Source organism: Schistocerca gregaria, unplaced genomic scaffold (assembly GCF_023897955.1).
Source record: "Schistocerca gregaria isolate iqSchGreg1 unplaced genomic scaffold, iqSchGreg1.2 ptg001349l, whole genome shotgun sequence".
Classification (NCBI taxonomy): domain Eukaryota; kingdom Metazoa; phylum Arthropoda; class Insecta; order Orthoptera; family Acrididae; genus Schistocerca; species Schistocerca gregaria.
Genome location: NW_026062655.1, coordinates 1 through 5,000, shown reverse-complemented (window position 1 = coordinate 5,000; position 5,000 = coordinate 1). Strand labels below are relative to the sequence as shown.

The window sequence follows — 5,000 nt, the reverse complement described above, 5'->3', positions numbered from 1 at the left end:
AACTAAGAGCACCCTGGTAGGATTTCAACGGGGTCCGCCTCGGGACGCGCAAGCACGCCTTCGGCTCGCCCCACCGGCAGGACGTCCCACGATACATGCCAGTTAAACACCGACGGGCGGTGAACCAACAGCGTGGGACACAAATCCAACTACGAGCTTTTTAACCGCAACAACTTTAATATACGCTATTGGAGCTGGAATTACCGCGGCTGCTGGCACCAGACTTGCCCTCCAATAGATACTCGTTAAAGGATTTAAAGTGTACTCATTCCGATTACGGGGCCTCGGATGAGTCCCGTATCGTTATTTTTCGTCACTACCTCCCCGTGCCGGGAGTGGGTAATTTGCGCGCCTGCTGCCTTCCTTGGATGTGGTAGCCGTTTCTCAGGCTCCCTCTCCGGAATCGAACCCTGATTCCCCGTTACCCGTTACAACCATGGTAGGCGCAGAACCTACCATCGACAGTTGATAAGGCAGACATTTGAAAGATGCGTCGCCGGTACGAGGACCGTGCGATCAGCCCAAAGTTATTCAGAGTCACCAAGGCAAACGGACCAGACGAGCCAATCCGATTGGTTTTGATCTAATAAAAGCGTCCCTTCCATCTCTGGTCGGGACTCTGTTTGCATGTATTAGCTCTAGAATTACCACAGTTATCCAAGTAACGTGGGTACGATCTAAGGAACCATAACTGATTTAATGAGCCATTCGCGGTTTCACCTTAATGCGGCTTGTACTGAGACATGCATGGCTTAATCTTTGAGACAAGCATATGACTACTGGCAGGATCAACCAGGGAGCTGCGTCAACGAGAGCTGAGCAGCCGGCCGCCCGGGAGTGTGTCCCGAGGGCCCGCGCGAACACGCAAGCGTCCGCTCAATTATTCTGCAAACAGGAGGAGGCTGAGCTCCCCTGCACGATACACCTCGAAACCCTCTCAGGTCCCGGCGGCGCGCAGCGCCGTCCTAAGTACTTGGTCGGGTTCGAGAGAGGCGCAATCGCCCGGAGATAGGCGAGTAGACGCTTTCAGTGCGAACACCCGTGCTCCCAACTGAGCTTGCCGCTGCCGACAGAGGCCCGGGAGCGTGCTGTCGTGGCATTGCCGGCGGGAAACAACACGCGCCACCTACGGTGACCGGCAGCTCCAACGCCAGCGCCACAGAAGGGCAAAGCCCCACTTGGGTGCAGAAGCGAACTCTCCCAGCACAGCGCACGCGCCAACACGTCCGCAGAGCTGCGATACAAACCACCTGCGAGAACCGCCGGGGGCGACCGAGCAGCAGACGGCGTCGCGACGCCGAGTGCCGGGCGGCGGCGCATCCTCAACGCACACAGTCCGCAATCGGACCAGCACACTGCAGATGTCCACCGCGCTTCGCACCGGGCTCGGCAGAACCCACTTTGGCCGCCTGGCGCCGCGCGCCGGGTGCGCCGGCGCGTAGCTGGGACGCCAGCCGGGCCCGTCGGCCGGCGCTCCTGCCACTGGGCGCCCCCCACCAGCCGGCTGTAGTGCGTGCGCTCACGCAGCGCGCGGCCAGCACGCCGGGCGGCCCCCCCTCACCGGCCGGGGACTGTCCCACCAAGCCACAGCCTCGTATCGCTTCATACCCACATGGCCAACTCAGGTTCGGGGGCATGGCGGGTACCGCCGAAACAACCGGTTCACAGATGTACCGATCGTCGCTATCACCGATGCACCTGCAGCGCGAACAACCGCTCAACAACTGATTTCCAGTTCATTTGCGGATCTTTGGCAGCAAACGTATACGTCAATCTACATTTGCGAAATCTACGATTCTGGCATGCCTGCATGTTATGTGTCACGACACGCTACATCAGCCCACATACACACTACGGCATGTACACGAGAGAACACGTGGAAGATGGTCCGCGCACGTGTGCAATGTCCCTTGCGCGGTCGACTGTCAACCGGCCTCTGTAGCATGTCGCAGATGTGGAACGCGGTCCACCGTGGTATCATGTTGTGTGGGGCAATACGATTAAATAGGAAAACCCTCGTCGCTACATCAACAGACGGCTCACGCTGATTCCCGGCAGAGGGAGGGGGGCCAACATGCAATACTTTCGTCCGTACCTACCACATGTCTGTACGGCGTAAAACAGTGCAATCTCGCTGTAATGGGGAGACGAGACAAGTAGCATCGTGCACAACATATGGCCCTTATGATTCGCCATTGTAGGGCGCAGCCGGTGTACGGTCAAGCATGTGCCACATTATGTCACTCAGTACGTAACGACGGATGATCAGTGTGGGTTACGCGTACATCAGCGGACAGTCCACACAGGCCGTACCACAACGTACACTGACTGCATCGACAACCGAATGCAACTGAACAGCTGCAAGGCTCATTTCACAAACAAACGCCTGACCGACCAGCTTGGAAGGGCAGGAGGGGAGGGCGATAGTCGTTCTGTAGCGTTACACCCTTCCAGTGGTTAGCGGGACTGTGTAGAAAGTACGCAACACTCGAAAGACATTTACGTGAGGGTACGCACCATGGCATCGAGAAATACACATGACACCAGAGGATCCAAGCAGTGAACTATGTTCAGAGGGTTGCTGTTAGGCAAAGCTACATTCCTGTGACGTTACATGTGACAGTTAAGGTGCAGTGTAAGTTAGGTTAAGGTGCAGTGTAAGTTAGGTTAAGGTGCAGTGTAAGTTAGGTTAAGGTGCAGTGTAAGTTAGGTTAAGGTGCAGTGTAAGTTAGGTTAAGGTGCAGTGTAAGTTAGGTTAAGGTGCAGTGTAAGTTAGGTTAAGGTGCAGTGTAAGTTAGGTTAAGGTGCAGTGTAAGTTAGGTTAAGGTGCAGTGTAAGTTAGGTTAAGGTGCAGTGTAAGTTAGGTTAAGGTGCAGTGTAACTTAGGTTAAGGTGCAGTGTAACTTAGGTTAAGGTGCAGTGTAACTTAGGTTAAGGTGCAGTGTAACTTAGGTTAAGGTGCAGTGTAACTTAGGTTAAGGTGCAGTGTAACTTAGGTTAAGGTGCAGTGTAACTTAGGTTAAGGTGCAGTGTAACTTAGGTTAAGGTGCAGTGTAACTTAGGTTAAGGTGCAGTGTAACTTAGGTTAAGGTGCAGTGTAACTTAGGTTAAGGTGCAGTGTAACTTAGGTTAAGGTGCAGTGTAACTTAGGTTAAGGTGCAGTGTAACTTAGGTTAAGGTGCAGTGTAACTTAGGTTAAGGTGCAGTGTAACTTAGGTTAAGGTGCAGTGTAACTTAGGTTAAGGTGCAGTGTAACTTAGGTTAAGGTGCAGTGTAACTTAGGTTAAGGTGCAGTGTAACTTAGGTTAAGGTGCAGTGTAACTTAGGTTAAGGTGCAGTGTAACTTAGGTTAAGGTGCAGTGTAACTGAGGTTAAGGTGCAGTGTAACTTAGGTTAAGGTGCAGTGTAACTTAGGTTAAGGTGCAGTGTAACTGAGGTTAAGGTGCAGTGTAACTTAGGTTAAGGTGCAGTGTAACTTAGGTTAAGGTGCAGTGTAACTTAGGTTAAGGTGCAGTGTAACTTAGGTTAAGGTGCAGTGTAACTTAGGTTAAGGTGCAGTGTAACTTAGGTTAAGGTGCAGTGTAACTTAGGTTAAGGTGCAGTGTAACTTAGGTTAAGGTGCAGTGTAACTTAGGTTAAGGTGCAGTGTAACTTAGGTTAAGGTGCAGTGTAACTTAGGTTAAGGTGCAGTGTAACTTAGGTTAAGGTGCAGTGTAACTTAGGTTAAGGTGCAGTGTAACTTAGGTTAAGGTGCAGTGTAACTTAGGTTAAGGTGCAGTGTAACTTAGGTTAAGGTGCAGTGTAACTTAGGTTAAGGTGCAGTGTAACTTAGGTTAAGGTGCAGTGTAACTTAGGGTTAAGGTGCAGTGTAACTTAGGTTAAGGTGCAGTGTAAGTTAGGTTAAGGTGCAGTGTAACTTAGGTTAAGGTGCAGTGTAACTTAGGTTAAGGTGCAGTGTAACTTAGGTTAAGGTGCAGTGTAACTTAGGTTAAGGTGCAGTGTAACTTAGGTTAAGGTGCAGTGTAACTTAGGTTAAGGTGCAGTGTAACTTAGGTTAAGGTGCAGTGTAACTTAGGTTAAGGTGCAGTGTAACTTAGGTTAAGGTGCAGTGTAACTTAGGTTAAGGTGCAGTGTAAGTTAGGTTAAGGTGCAGTGTAACTTAGGTTAAGGTGCAGCGTAACTTAGGTTAAGGTGCAGCGTAACTTAGGTTAAGGTGCAGTGTAACTTAGGTTAAGGTGCAGTGTAACTTAGGTTAAGGTGCAGTGTAACTTAGGTTAAGGTGCAGTGTAACTTAGGTTAAGGTGCAGCGTAACTTAGGTTAAGGTGCAGCGTAACTTAGGTTAAGGTGCAGCGTAACTTAGGTTAAGGTGCAGCGTAACTTAGGTTAAGGTGCAGCGTAACTTAGGTTAAGGTGCAGCGTAACTTAGGTTAAGGTGCAGCGTAACTTAGGTTAAGGTGCAGCGTAACTTAGGTTAAGGTGCAGCGTAACTTAGGTTAAGGTGCAGCGTAACTTAGGTTAAGGTGCAGCGTAACTTAGGTTAAGGTGCAGCGTAACTTAGGTTAAGGTGCAGCGTAACTTAGGTTTAGGGGCCAACGTGGGTTAGGTTAGGGGCCAACGTGGGTTAGGTTAGGGGCCAACGTGGGTTAGGTTAGGGGCCAACGTGGGTTAGGTTAGGGGCCAACGTGGGTTAGGTTAGGGGCCAACGTGGGTTAGGTTAGGGGCCAACGTGGGTTAGGTTAGGGGCCAACGTGGGTAGGTTAGGGGCCAACGTGGGTTAGGTTAGGGGCCAACGTGGGTTAGGTTAGGGGCCAACGTGGGTTAGGTTAGGGGCCAACGTGGGTTAGGTTAGGGGCCAACGTGGGTTAGGTTAGGGGCCAACGTGGGTTAGGTTAGGGGCCAACGTGGGTTAGGTTAGGGGCCAACGTGGGTTAGGTTAGGGGCCAACGTGGGTTAGGTTAGGGGCCAACGTGGGTTAGGTTAGAAACACGCGATCTAGTGT

The 5,000-nt window shown here is 51.3% G+C and overlaps 1 non-coding gene across 1 annotated transcript in view; it reads right to left on the bottom strand.

Moving 5' to 3' along the window:
• The window catches only part of LOC126330755 (small subunit ribosomal RNA), a 1,893-nt gene extending 1,094 nt beyond the window's left edge, over positions 1-799 (bottom strand). The window contains exon 1 of the ribosomal RNA XR_007563162.1: positions 1-799. This exon is cut by the window's left edge and continues 1,094 nt beyond it. This is a non-coding gene — a ribosomal RNA (small subunit ribosomal RNA).
• Positions 800-5,000: the final 4,201 nt, after the last annotated feature.